This window comes from Desmodus rotundus, chromosome 3 (assembly GCF_022682495.2).
Source record: "Desmodus rotundus isolate HL8 chromosome 3, HLdesRot8A.1, whole genome shotgun sequence".
Classification (NCBI taxonomy): Eukaryota; Metazoa; Chordata; class Mammalia; order Chiroptera; family Phyllostomidae; genus Desmodus; species Desmodus rotundus.
The window spans coordinates 49,810,843-49,826,539 of record NC_071389.1 but is presented as its reverse complement, the minus strand read 5'-3'; the positions used below and the strand labels follow the sequence as shown (position 1 = coordinate 49,826,539).

Below are 15,697 nucleotides of genomic sequence, written 5' to 3'. Positions count from 1 at the left end.
TACTCACATCTGGCAGAGAGAGCCTGATTCCAAGCAGCTCCTGTCCCTAAAGATAGACAGAAAAGCAAACAGGATACCAGAGACCTATTTACAGAAGATGCAAAGAAGTCTCCAGGGGAAGAATTTACTCTAAAGAAAGAGAATCAAGGCAAATTAGATTCAGAGAGAAGTAGACAAGGTGAGAGGGATGACCCACACAGCACCACATCAAGCACACAGATCTTAGTGGATCAAACCACCCAGGACTCACCTTCGCCCTAAAGCAAACAACTCTAATTGTTTAAAAAGTGAAATACTCCAAGACCTGCACTGGTGCAAGGTTGCAACCCGCTGGTCCCAGCAGCTTATACAGTGGTGAGCAAGAACAGGAATGACCACTGCAGAAAGAAGATGAGTGTTATAAAAATAGACATTGGCAGGAACCAAAACCATTTTCAGCACACTATGTTAGAGCTGTCTCTTTTGGAATAATTAAAAGCAGACCACATCACGGAGACCTAGTGCAGGAAATGAAAGACTTGGCTAATGTGAAGCAGCAAACAAGACCAGATTATGAGTCTGAAGGGGAATCTGTAGAAATGCAGTTCGACTTGGAAAAACTGTAAGAACTGTTAGTTTTCATTGAATGGCAAAGTGTGAAGTCAGAAAAGTAACAGTAATCCACAGACATTAAACAGGTTATATCAGAATCATTCCTAAATATTTGAAGTTAGAGTGATTTCTTTTTTTCTTTTTTCTTTTGTTTTTTTTATTGTTCTTTACAGTTGTCTCCATTTTCCCACCGTTTCCCCCCTCCTCACCCACCCCCACCTCCCACCCTCAATCCTTCCCCCTTTTGGCTTTGTCCCTGGGTCCTTTATACATGTTCCTTGACAATTTCTTTGTGATATAACAGTGTCTTTTGGGCATTTCTGACATGAGTAGAGGCTGGTGTAGTAAAAACAGAGTGTGTGCATAGGGGTGAGGATTGGGACAGTGTTATTAATATCCCTTAGGTAATCTCAGTTCCTTTGCTTCTTCCACAAAGGAAAGTTATTCGGTTCCCAAATCTACGGACAACAGTGTAGGAGAACGATTCCATGAATAGTTGTTCATATGTATATTGCAAAAGGACACCACATCCAAGAGATATATTGCATACCAGTCGCAGCATTAAAAATTTGTGTTTTCTGCTTGAAGCTAAAACTCATTTTTCCCTATGACTAGAAATTTTTTTGTATATGGGATAAAAAAGTATAAATCAAAGCTGGAAAGCTATCAGGCTATCTTTGCCCTGCGTAATGGCCCTCTGGGGCTCTCTTTGTTCCAACTTGAAGTGTGTATTTGGCTCAACTTTCCTCCTTCACATCACTCCTTCACGTCACAGAGGCAGTGAGCTACTTAACACACCAAAAGGAAGATTTATTATTAGTGATCTCTTTATTCTATGCAGTAGGTTTCTATCAGGACAACCTCCTTTTCCAGTCATCATCGTTTTTACTACTCAAAGTGCCCAGATCCCAGGCACAATGTATTGATGGACAGCACTGGGAGCTACGAAAACAGCAATCTAGTAAATCCTACAAATCATAAGGGGCAACTCCATCAAGGGCAACTCCTCCCCATGTTTCTTCTGTGATTCCAAGTGAAGCATTGACCCCATAAAATATTGTACCCCAGTTAGTACACTGGGGTAAAGGCCTAGACTGCTCTTTATTCAGTCCCATAATGCTGGAGCTTCAAGACTCCAGGTCAGCTGCTCTGAAACATACCATTGGAATATTGACAAAACATCTGGTATGGTGACTTACACAGGCCTGTGACATTACTTGGCCTTGATCCTGCTCAGGTCCCTTGAATCAAAAATAGTCAACTGATTCAATTATGCCCTGTATCTCTGTCACCTTAGGCAGTGAAATAAAGCCAACATTCCAGACTACAATGCTCTCATTCATTCTGTGCTTTCTTTTCTTTCTTCTTCTTCTCAAAGTCTTCCTCTCAATCTCAATTCATAGGCAATTTCAACCACATGGATGACTTATCCAATAAGCTAACCTCAAAGTTCTGTCTATTCCTAACTCCAGTGTCTTTTATCTACACCCCTCCTCATTTTCCTTTCTTGACTTCCCTGCACATTTTATAAATAGTCCCTTTTCTAAAATTCCATCAATTACCCAGTTTGAATATACCATCTGTGTTCTACTAAAACTTCCTCATTCTGTCCACCATGTATCCTTATTTTTCATTCATACTTTCTAGCTCCTTATCTTTCTGTGCTGCATTATGGATAGTTTCTTCAGGTGCATCATCAAGTTTCTTAATTCTTTATTTAGCTATATCTAATCTCTGATTTAATTTATTTGATGATTTCAAAAAATATATATATCTTAATTCTAGAATTTTTCATTTTTCAAATATGCCTGGTAACTGATAATCTATTATTGCTTATTCATCTATGTGATTATATTTTTTTGTACTGTATAAGCCTGGAACTACATAATTCAGGATCCCTTTCTCTAAATAGTTGTGTTTTGGAGTCTACCAATTGTAGGTCCTCACACAAAATTCTGAAGTTGCAACAGAAAGAGAGGGTACTATTCACTGAAGGCAGCGTCATCCAATGCCTCCTAAAATCTGAGATTGACAGTAATTTCCTTGCTACTTTAATGCTGTGGATGGGATAGTTGATAGGAGTTACCCAGAGATTATGGAAAATTACCGTATTTTTCAGGCCATAAGACACATTCCTCCCCCCAATTTGGGAAGAAAGTGGGGGTGCATCTTATAGTCCAAATGTAGCTTACATTTACATTGGCAAAATATTATGTATGTCTGTTATTAAATATTTTACCACATTTTTTGCTTCAAAATTTTTTTTCCTATTTTCCTCCTCCAAAAACTAGGTGTGTCTTATGGTCTGAAAAATACGGTATAGTGGCTTCTTGGTGAACTCCAAAAAACCACACACTTTGGTGACTCTGGCTAAGAACATTTGTAGCAGCTTTAATAAATTATAATTCCCCATTTCTTCCAAAAATATAATCTCTAGTTGCTTGACTTAATTTTTCAAAACTAGAATACATGGAATAAACAGCTTTTGTTTTTCTTATTGAACCTTAACTTACAAACCAGGTAAAAGTGACCATTCCCATCCTTATGCTGATTCTTTAGCATATACAGACATTGATATTACTTAAAAGAGGATGTTGTATTTATTTATTAATGTAACTATACCCCTCCCCTCAACCCCTACCCAGCACACTGTAAAAGAGCTAGTGCACTTTTAATTTTTGTATCCCCAGCATTTCTTAATTTTTGTATTACCAGAACAATGAGGCTAAAAAGAAACAGTTTATTTTTAATGTCATCAGCCATATTGTCATGGTCAGGAACAAATATTATAAATCGGGTCAAAGATTTTTTTCTTCAACATAGTGGAGAAACAGAAAACAGGAAGTGCATTGTCCACTTCCCACAAGTGACACAATCATTTTTAAAACTTCCATATGCCTAGTAACTCCTCTTTCCAGAATGTGTCCTGCCCTATAATCAACAGCAAAAGAAAATGTTATACCTACACTTCCACAGTGCCTGGGAAATCTATCCCCTCCTACACACACACACATACGCTTTTGTTATTCAGATTTGGAAGACATACTCATCAATCACTCAGCATGTAAACTCAGTTCACCGCTTAACCTATCACCACAAAATTCAATTTGCTCCTTCCATAGCAGTGGTATAAAAATTTGCTATATGATTTACATAATATTTTTAAATGCTGAAAAATCAGGCTGAGGATTACTTCAGTATATAAGCATTCTTGATTATTCAGTCTGCCTACAACAAAAAGATCAGTTGCCCTAGCTTCCCCATGGTGTGGCAGGCAGCAACACTTAACTCCCGTGTGGCTTCTTTTTTTTTTTTTTTCTGTTTGCCACTTGGTTTTATTTTATTTTATTTTTTTCTTTTAAATTTATTTATTTATTTTTATTCAGTTACAATTGTCTGCATTTTCTCCCCTTCCCTCCACCCCACCCCACCCCAGTCAGTATGGCTTCTTGAATGGCATTGATCCCTCCCCAGCTTCTGAGGAAATGACCAGCCCTAATGGGAGTCATGTTGCTTGAGAAGAATAGGTCTCTTTGCAGTGCAGCCATTCATATGTTCACACTTCCTGCCTCGTTGGGGTTAATCAATAAATATATGTTGAATGAATGGACAAATGAATAGATGAAAATCAAGCACATCAGCAACTTCATGCAAGCAGAAGTCACACGGTTGAGAGGCAAATAAGCTCCCCAGTTAACAGTACTGCCTATGATGTTTATCATGTTTTATATTTTTATGCATACATGGACATTACATATATGTAATTGACCAACTATACACATATATGTACAGCTAAAAAGCATATTTATTTTTAAGTTTATCTTGTAATGCCAAGAAGAGCATAAAGCAAATGAACATTTTATTCATCTTTGCTGAGCAGTAGTGGTTTAGTCTACCGTACTTCATATAATCACATAAACTATGTATTACCCTCGTCATTTTACCAGTGAGGAAAGAGAAGTCCAGAGAGATCATTTATACAGCTAACTAACAAAATTAGAATTCAGACCTAGATTTACCTGACTCCAAAATTCTAACTTTTTCTATGACAACTGGCTCATGCTGTTTCTCTAATTTTTATGATTTTTTTTGAATTTCTTATTAAGAATGATCTGCCAAATAAAACATGTTATTTGTGGACTCCAGGTTGTAAAGGTATCAAGAAGTTCATGCAGGTAGCTGTAGGTTATGGTAAAGTCTTTAGATTTTAGTTTAACTGTTATGGGGAGCCATTGGAATAGAGAGAGCCAGAGAGTGACACAATCTGATGGCAGAAGCAGGGAGACCAGTTAGGAGGCAGGTGTTCAATCAAGAGATAGTGGTGGCTTGGACTTCAAGAGGTAAGAAATGGTCAGCTTTGAGACATCACTTTCTAATGGAGTCTGGGGCATTGGAAAAAGAGAGGAATGACAGATGATTCCAAGAATTTTGAGCAACTCAGTGAATGACATGTCATTTATTACAATGGGGAATACTACAGAAGAAGTAGAATTGGAGGAATTTGAGAAATTAGAAATTCATTTTTTAGACACTTTAAATTTGATATGCCTGTGAGATATCCTGTAAGACATTAGAAGTAGTTTAGGGAAAATTCTGGGCTGGAGACATAATTTGGATATAATTAGCATGTAAATACTATTACAGTCTTGAGATGAGGTCATCTAGGATGTAAGTATATGAAAGAAAATAGGAGATCTGACGACCGAGTCCTGGTTCTCTAATATTTGAAGTACGGTACAGAAGAGAAAGATAATGGAGCAAAGGAGGGTGAATGAAAGTGATCCCCAAGGGAATTCATGTGGGAAAACTCCAAAGCCAAGTTAAAAAAGGCCAGGGCGGTGGGGGTGGCACAGGGGGACTTGTTCAGGAAAGAGAAAGAGGAAAACTTTATCATATGCTCTCGAAATAAGGACTGAATATTGACATAGATGTCAGTAATATGGAGGCTTCGGTGAGTTACTAAGAGTTGTTTGAAGGGAATGATGTTTGAAGTGACTAAACTAGCAATTACAAGGCAAGGAAGGCAAGAGAGATAGCCTCTATTAACAATTTATTCAGGAAGTTTTCTATAAAAAAGAGAAACCAAGGGATCATAGCTAGAAGGAAACATGGTATTTTGGGAGAGTTTTTTATTTAAAAATTGGAGATGTTGTGTATTTATGCTGATGGGGAAATTTGATGATATAGGAATGGCATGGGGTAGTTATAGAAATAAACTCACGAATAAGCAGAGAGGATTAGGTCTAGTGCCCAAGGGGATGGACTTGACTCCAGGTAGGCACATTGGCTGCTCCCGAAGAACAATAGAAAGAAACTCAGCGATATGAACTCAGAAGCACACAGCTTAGTGGATTTGGTAGTAAAGAAAAGGAAGTTTTCTTCAAATTGCTTCTATTTTCTCAATGAAATCAGAAGCAAGGTCACCTACTGAGAATGTAAAGGGAAAGGCAAAATTTTAAAGACAGGAAAAGTCTTCTCAGGAAGTAGAAGAGTGATTAATTAGAAAAATGTGGTAGAATTCACATTTTAATGTTGTATCCAAATCATTAACTATACATAAGACTGTACATATTTAGAAAGCACCTGAGGATGAACTAAATTTTACTGTTCCAATTTCTGAATACATTAGAATGTAAGCAACATGAGAGGAGGCACTGTTGTCTACTTTGTTCTCAACTAAATCACTGTGCATAGGACATTGCCTGCACATAGATGAGCAAGAAACATTTGGCGACTGAGTAAGGTAACTGAGGAAGCACCGTGTCTAGTTTTTTTGTTGTCATTCCAGATGGTCTTCTCACCCGTGAATCTCCACCTTCTCACCTCATCCTAGCTCATCTTTAGCAGCACTTCCCAATTTATTTTTTTAATATGTGGCTATTTTTAAGAAAACATTTTGAAGTTTAATTCATCTCTTTTTAATTCTCCAAAACTTGTTTTGCAGTATCTAATGGACAGTTTAAAAGCTTCATGAACTAAAAGGCACACATTGCTAAAATTAAATGAACTTTTGAAAAAAATGAAAAGTTTGGGTAGAGTTCAAAATTTTAAGCTCTCAAGGACAAAGAATACACAAAACTTAAGATTTTAGTTTCTCATATTCTTACATTCAAGGGTTCAGACTGAATTGAGGGGAAAAATGCTTAGGACAAGCTTCCAACTATGAAATGTACTAAAAGGCTCTTCAGCCAAAATCCCACTAAATAGCTTGCCTACTAACCATATTTTTTTTAATTTCAATGTGTTTATCTACAGCAACAACAGTAGAAATTTGACTAAATCCCAGGCTATTTCCAATCATTTCACAGAAATGGATGGCTTTGCATGTTTATTGAAAGGGAAAGAACAGAAGGTCTCCTACTCTTCAACCACTGAAGGATGTTAATCTTATTCTTTCCCACAGAACTGGCTATTAAACATGTGAAAAATATACAAATTTATTAGCTAACATAGAAGTGCAAATAAAAGTAATAAGGAAACATTTTAACTTATTAAAAAGGAAACATAGCCCTGGCTGGTGTGGCTCAGTAGACTGAACTCTGGCCTGCAAACCAAAGGGAGATGCCCGGGTTATAGGCCGGGTCCCCAGTAGGGGGCGCATGAGAGGCAACCACACATTGATGTTTCCCTCTCTCTCTCCCTTCCCCTCTCTCTAAAAATAAATTAATAAAATCTTTTTTAAAAAAGAAAACATCTATATGCATATAGGCTTCCCATATATTTAAAGATTTTCTTAGGATAAATTCTTCAGTATAGGGTTATTAGATAAAAAGCTATGAACAAATTTTGGCTTTGGAAATAAAGAGCTAAATGACTTTAGAAAAAAAAGTGTAACAAATTATTATACCAAAAGTACAAATTTGATAACTTCTACCAACATTGATTTCTTGGCATTTAAAACAATTTTATGTAATATGCTGTAAAATTCACTCTTCTTGGTGTCTGTTCAATGATTATTGCTAAATGTATATAGTCATATAACCACACCACGATCGACATATAAGACAGGTCATCGGCCTCCAAAGTGTCCCTTTTCAATAAATACTTTGTGCACTTCAACTCCCAGAAACCACTGGTCCATTTTTTATTCTCAAAATTTGCCTTTTAAAAAATGTCATATATTTGGGTATATACACCATGAAGTCTTGAATCTGGCTTATTTCATTTAACACAAGGCATTTGAGTTTTTCCCATACTGTCACATGAATCAGTAGTTTGTTCTCCGTGTGCTGAATGGTGTTCTATTGTGTGGATGTCCCACAGTTTGCTTATCCATGATCAGTTCAGTTGTTAGCAGTTTTGGTGATTACAAATAAAAATCTGTTATAAACATTTCCATGCAAGTTTTCATGTGAATCTAAGATTTATTTCTCTTTAGTTAGTTGGCTTTCTTTCTTTTTTTTTGCAATCATGTATCCCATATTTATCTTGTGGTTTTTAAATTCAAGTTCTCCCAGGAAATATTTGTATCCCTGTTAGAATAATATAGGTTTATGTAAAGTCATATCCAAGACCACATACATAAAGCTCTTAGCATTTAGTTGAAATTTGGATAGCACTAGGGAAATAAAGATACTCTCATAAACAAAATTAATTTCGAAGCTTTAAAATACTCAGAGTAGTTGATTTTTTTTAATGATGGGTCCAGCATTCAAACTTACTTTGAATGTCTCTGTTGATTGTGGGGAGACGTGTGAGAAGTCACACAGCTCCTCACAATTAAATTTCCCTAGAAAACTTCAAATCTGAATTATCCACCTCATTTTCTAATGACCTTTTTAATTCTAAATGTAAAATAATAATAATCGTCCCTGCCCACTGGGACTTAACAGATTCACTGGAGAAGGATATCTTGTATCTGGAGAGATACACAATAGTCCAGGAGATGGTTAATGGTACCAATGCAGGGCAGTAGCTAATACACACTAATGGAGTTTGGAGTTCAGAGCTGGGAGAGTGACTTGGTGGAAGGTAGTGAGTAAGGGCGAAATTTGCTGTGCCTTGAAGGAGTAATAGGACATTTCATTTGAAGTTGTAGCCTTCTTTTATAACTGGTATACCTTGGAGTGTGACTCCAATTTAGACAGGTTCTTGGCATCGATTCTTTATCCTGTCCTTGTGCAGAAGAGCTGTAACGAGTCACAGTACCATCCAAGATAATTAGAAAACCCCTTTGGCACCCAAATAGGAAAAAATACAGTTCTCTATGTATCTAGAACACATCATTAAATGTCCTCTTTGAAGTCTGTGTGATAATAGCCATATGACAGATTACACAACACCACTATTAAATTTGGAGAACATTAACAGAGAAGGATGAAGGACTAATGAGTCAACCCCAAATAAAGCCATCTGATTGCATTTGTACAACAAACTAATCAAAGTCAGATGTAGCTAAATCTCAACTCACATGTAATTTTGCAGGCAGCAAATAGTGGTGTCTTTCTGTAATACCAAAAAGAATACACTTTTAGCCAGTTTCCCAGAATGTATCCACCTAGCATATCATATAAAAAAAAAATCATGAGGTTATATAAAAATATTTTGCACAAAGAAAGTACACATGCCTTTCCCTTTTGTCTCTCCATTTTTAGTTTCCTTCCTTCCTACTCCTTCTTCTTTCCTCCTGAAGAAGTTATCTTCATCCTTCTCACTCTTCCCTTCCTGTGGACACATATGTATCACAAACACGCAGTCACTGAAGAAGCTAATTTACTTTTTTTTCTGTAAGCTAATTTACTTTTTAGCTTAGTATATTTGATTCTCAAACATCAAATCACCAGAAAGTACAAAACTATTGTTAGTAATTGCTGCATTTTAAGTGTGAATTAATTATGTATGTATATATGTACATATATAATTAAGTCATCAATGTATTCACTTATTAATCAATATGGCAAATACTAATTACATGTATACCATGCTTCAAGCACTAAGAATACAGAGATAAAATATACTAACCTGCTGTTATATCAATCCAAACTGATAGATTTTTTTAATATTAGGGACTTTTAAAATATAAATTTTACTAACTGTATTATACAACAATTAAACCTAAAAATCTTTTTGATAATTCCTCTCCACCTCAGGTTCCCTGTGAAACTTCTGTAAAATAACATCTTTATGATTCTTTTTTTTCTTTTTTTAAATTAATTAATTTATTTTTATTCTCTTTATGATTCTGAAAAATCCTGCTATTTAATGAGAAGGATCTATGAGGCAGTCCCTTTGAAGGCCCTTACGGGGTCTTTGTCTGTATAAAAGGGTCTATGAGGCACTTTTCTCATAGGGGTGACCTCAGACGCTCACTTAGAGCCTTTTTTACTTAAAGTTCAGTTACAAATCTAAGAGCCATGGCCGTGCGATTTGCTAGCTTCCTACAGATGCTAATGAAAAGAGCAGAAGTAAGCAAGGGTGACCCGGCTGTAGTCAGACAAAGTGCCAGCAATGAGACATTACGGATGAAGTCAGACACCAAGGAGGATGCCAAAATACTATAAAGAAAAAGAATAAATCTACAGAGCAACTGAGCTCTTTAATTTTGTCATAAATAATGCTACACTCCTCAGTAGCACTGAGATCGTGAAAGCTCAAGGGAGCACAGAGAAGCGAGCTGGCGTTCATTCTGGCATTGTGGCTGAGAGCTCAGCTCTGGAGCTAAGCCCTGAATTTTAATCCCAAATCTAATACTTCCCTGCTTATACAGCCTTAGGTAAGTTATCTGATCACTGTGCCTCAACTCCCCCATATGTGAGGATAATAATAGGACTTATCTTATAAGGTTATTGTTAAAGTTATGTGACATAAAATACTGTACCTGGAATACAGTAAGCATCCAATAAATATTAGCTATTGTCCTCATTATTATTTAGCTTAGTTGACTTCAGAAGGTAAAATATTTAGAAAGCATATTATTATAAACGGGTAAAATATACATTAATTAGAGCTGAAAGTAGTATGCTCCAATTATCTGAAAAAAACTACTTGCATGGAATTTCTCAGTAGTGGAATAAGACTAATAATACAGTAGTATCCCCATTTCACAGATAAGGAAGCAAACACAGTTGAAATGAGTAGCTGAAAGACCCTCATGAAGTCAAGCCTGAGTTCCAGAACTCTGCTCAGTAGTCCAGGAAAGTAGCTTATTGTTGTGTTATGTTTGACTCTCTGCAACACTCTTTCCTGAATGATGTCTCTGAGTACCAACTGTAGTCTGCTCTTTCCTTCGGTATTTTCTTACGTAGTTGGGACAAGCTAAATTTCCTTAAGTTTGTGATTTAAAACATTCTGACATTGCTTCCACTTACCAACGTTTGGGAAATATTCAAACCAAAAAAGCATCCTTAGAAACTAAAGATCAAAACTTCCCAAAGAATCATTTGGAGCAGTTTCTTGAACTTTGAAAGGTCATAAATATCTTTACCAACCTATTGAAACTGTTGATTTTTTTCTCCATAAAAAATGCATATGTACATTTGCATATAATTTCAGCATATCCACGTGGATTTTCCTTACCTATTGATATATCAACCACAATTTAAAAACTTTGATTGATTTTTATTTATTTTTATTTATTTTTTAAAAAATGGATATGCTTTTTGACCCAATGATCCCACTTATGGGAATATATCTGAAGGAACCCAAAACACTAATTTGAAAGAACAGAAGCACCTTATTTTCATTGCAGCATTATTTACAATCATCAAGATATAGAAGCAGCTGAAGTGTCCATCAATAGATGAGTGGATAAAATAACTAGGGGACATTTACACAATGGAATACTACCACCATAAAAAAGAAGAAAATTTTACCCTCTGCAACAATATGGATGGACTTGGAGAATATTGTGCTAAGTGAAATAAGCCAGTCATAGAAATACAGATGCCATATGATTTCACTCATATGTGGAATCTAATGAACAAACTGAACTAACAAGAAAAATGGGGACAGACTCATAGATAGAGAGCAGGCTGACAGCTAGAGGGGGGAGGCTGGAGGTGGAAGGATCAAGCAAAAAGGAAAAAGAGTTTATGGACACAGACAACAGTGTGGTGATTGCTGAGAGGAGGGGAGTAAAAGGGAACTAAAAGGTAATGTAAAAAATACAATAAAAAACTAAAAAATAGATAAATATTTAAAAAATACAATAAAGAAAAAATAAAAAAAGAACCTTTGATTTAGAGACACTAGTAAGGTATGACTTTTTAGAGGAGCAGAGTACATTCTTTCTAATAGGGCTGCCTTCTTTCTAAAAAATCATAAACAGAAACAATTGCTAATACAACATACCCAGTTTATGTCTCCCAGAGCGATTCCAAAACCATCATCATATGCATTTATTTTCCCTCATCTAAAACCTTTCTACAACTTATATGTTCCTATAACTATTCTTGAATTGTCAAAGCATTCTTAAATTTGACCCTCATGTAATTACAGAATCTGTTTCCCAGGATTATTTTCCAAATTATTTCAGTCCTGCTCTTAGCTTTTCCTTCTTCATACTGTTTCTGGGAAATAAAATGCCCATAGCTTGGATCTGATTCTTCCTTTTTGTCTTCTTACAAAAATCTATGGTTGTATACTGTATATCAGGACAGGAAATGCAGCATATCTTATCAATTGGAAGACTGATTTATTCATTCAAAAGATGTCAGTTATACATCTCCAAATAAATTGAATTTATATTTCCCCATCCTTAAGTTTTCCAAATTTTTCAAAAAATATCTTCCAAGTATTTATTCATTTATTTAATAATTATATTTTATTTATAAAATAATTTCTTATTTTATTTATATATTTTATTTTCTCTAAAAAATTGAAGAAATACCTAAGAGATATAGATAGAGAAAAATATTATCTGTAGAGGGCACAGAAAAGTTAGAGCTGAAGAAACAGTGGTTGTTAGATACCCTCATTTTACAGATAAGGAAACAGGGTCCTACCAAATTTTGACAGCTAACTTAACGTAAAGAATTAGTGGAAAATTATGATGAATAGAATTGGTACAAAAAAGAATACAATAAAATGCTCAGTTTTACCAGCCATACTTTGACTTTTTTAATGATAAATACAAAACTAAACTGTTAGTGTGACAAATAGTTTGTTCCTAAATTCAATGTCTCAAAGACCACTTAGTTATTCTACCATGGGAGACAGCGGGGAGAAGAATGATTAAAATTTCCCCAATAATGCATGGCTTACTGTATTCTTTACTAACATCTCTAAGTCTCTAAATATACTACTAACAGCAACCTAAATTAAATTAGGAAGAAATACACTCATTGGTGACAAAGAGCTTTCCTGACTGAGTTAAAACCAGGGATAGAGATGGGAGTTTTACCCTCTAGGATGACTTATAATTTCTGCTGATTTAAACCCAAACCTTAATTTTTACTTCCTCTGTCTTCTTTTCAATCATCACCTGAATCCTTGAAGAATTCAATGAGATCTTCCCTTCTTCCTTAAGCCTGTATCAACACTGCTGATAGTGGTGCAGCGTGCTTAATAATAGGGAAGACTTGGCAAAACTTGTTTCCATAGAAAGTTGTTTTACTGAAACATAAAGTTGTTTTTATCCAGCACAATACACTGCCCCCGTGCCTGGAACCCCCAGCCCCTGACACCTTAAATCACTGCAAGTAGCAGACTTGCAAAGGCCGTCCTCTGCCTTTAACTTTTGCCTATATGTGTGCTTATGTTTGATGGTACGTTCAATATTATAAATTTTTTATCAGAACCATTTTTAGGATTAAAAGTGTTCATGTTGCGGGTTAAATAGCTTAGACATAGACAGTACCGACAGCAGCCTTTACACTGCAGGGTTAGTTATTCGTTCAGCAGTTTCCCTCTCAGGAAGGTAGAAATGGTGCTGCTTCTGTTCTGATGCTGACGGGCTCTAACGTCATTATTACTTCCTTCTTAAGTGACTACAATTTTACCTTTCCTACAGGACCAAGAGCAAGCAAATAGACTCCTCTAGTGATAGCAACTCTAAAAATTGATTTGCTGTGAACTTGAAGATCCATTATCCAAAGATGGCACTCCTATTATGTTCTATTATCAGCCCAAACAATCCTAGCATTGGCAATAACTTTAATGCATATCATCTGTCTCGCTATGATAATTTCCTAGAAGCGCTTCCAAGATACTTCTTTATAAGCACCATTATCACCTTTTCTTAGGACCAAAAAATCTAAGCAATACTTGCCTCCATCCATCTATAATAATCTTAAATAAGTCCATTCAACACCTGACTGCTGGGGAAGGTTGAAATATATTACTCAGCATCTGGTTTAACAAACACACACAAGTTATCAGGCATGTGATTACCTGGGGATCTGCTGTCAGGCCTTTGGGAAATGACAGGGAACCCTCAGCTGCATGCCAATGAATTGGTGTTAATGATAAGGGCCAGAACAGAGGAATATTCAGGTGCAGCGGTACCCTTCTCTAGCTTGGAGCTGGGCCAGATGGGAAAGCAATCCTCCAAGAACCATTTGCGACTAGTAGGGAGCACAAATGGCCATCTATCAACAGCAAGAGTGGATGTTTTTGAAGGTCAGCTGTCATGGGAGCTCTGAAAACCTTGACAACACAAGGGCTGCCTGCCTGCCTTGGTTCTCTCTGAGCCTGAAGAATGTTTTCAGCTTTTATTTATTTATTTTAACTTTGGTGGGAAATTAGTCGCTTGGATGTCTCCAGAAAGACAGGTACCCTACCTCAGGACCAAGTAATTGAACATATTTACTGCTTTTACACCTGGTAATGTGTTTACTTTAAGGAAGAGATTTGATAGATGAAAAGTAAAAACAATAAGGCATGATCACGAGAGTATTTTCACATAATAATTTAAAATATAATAAATGAACAGAATACGGCAATGGTTTGTTGTAGCTCTAAATCCCAACCAGTGTTCACAGAGGGTCCAGAAGACAGCTGCGAGAACCTTGAACAATATGTAGTGTGGGATTAAGATCATTCTTGATCCTTCTGTAGATACCGGTGTTTCGTTTCTGAACACTGTTGGCTTTTACACTTACCTGAGCACCTGTTGCTGCCCCCTGGTGGCCCAGGAATTCCTACAACAGAGCCCCTTTCTTACCCCAATAAAAACTCACCTGTCAGTGTCCCTGGGCCTTGCTTTTTTCTATTCAAAGTTACAAGAAAAGATTTTTAAAGGTTTAAAAATAATTTATATCTGACACTCTTTTTCAAGTCAAAAAACAAAAACAACCTGAAAAATGTACAGAAGGTAATCATTTTAAGTAAAAATATTTTATATTTATGGGTTATATTCACATTTTCTTCCATTTGATTTTGTGTGTTTATGTGTCTCTATATATACATTTACACAAATACACACTATAGTATATATGGGTAATATAATACAAGTTCTATCCAGAAAGCATCCAGCCATCTAATAAGAAATACTGAACATTTACTAGGGGTTAGATGTACCTATTGTATCATTTGATCCCAATAATCCCATGAGGTTGTTTTATAGATTAAGACACAAGCTAAAGGGCATGCTTCTGGATCTGGATCCTTAGAAACAAGGATATAATTTGGCTTCAAATATCCTGTTGTCTGTCTCTACTGATCAAATTAACAGTGCCATGCCATATTCCCACTTGACTTGGGGCTATGTACACGTAGCCTATGGCTCCAGAGATGTAGCTTTGTTGCATCTAAGGTCATTTTTTAGTGAAAGTTGCCCTGATCAGCAACACTGCGGACATGAGCAGGTAATCCAAAGTCCCCATTGTGATTCCAGAGAGCTCACTCTCCTCGCTGCTGATTTAAGTCCTGGAAGCTGGAACTGTGATTGGATCAGGACTCAGAAGAATCCTGAGGTTGCGGGAATTATTTCAAGGACATTCGAAAAACCCTTGGAAAGTCCCTCTTTAGAAGGTTTTTATAAGCTTGGCTAAAAATTCCTCTCTCTCTTAGGGAAAAAATGGGATTGATTTTAGAGCATGATTTGGTAAGCCTCTTGCAGAAATAAACAAAGACCAATCAAATGGGAACAAACAATAAATAGCTATTAATGCAGACCTTGCTATAGCAAGGGAGTCAAACACTGTCACTCGTGGTTCGGCAGAGACTC

General features: G+C 36.2%; 1 pseudogene; it reads right to left on the bottom strand.

Moving 5' to 3' along the window:
* Positions 1–15,697, bottom strand: part of LOC112309112 (proline-serine-threonine phosphatase-interacting protein 2-like) — a 75,289-nt pseudogene that overhangs the window by 10,685 nt on the left and 48,907 nt on the right.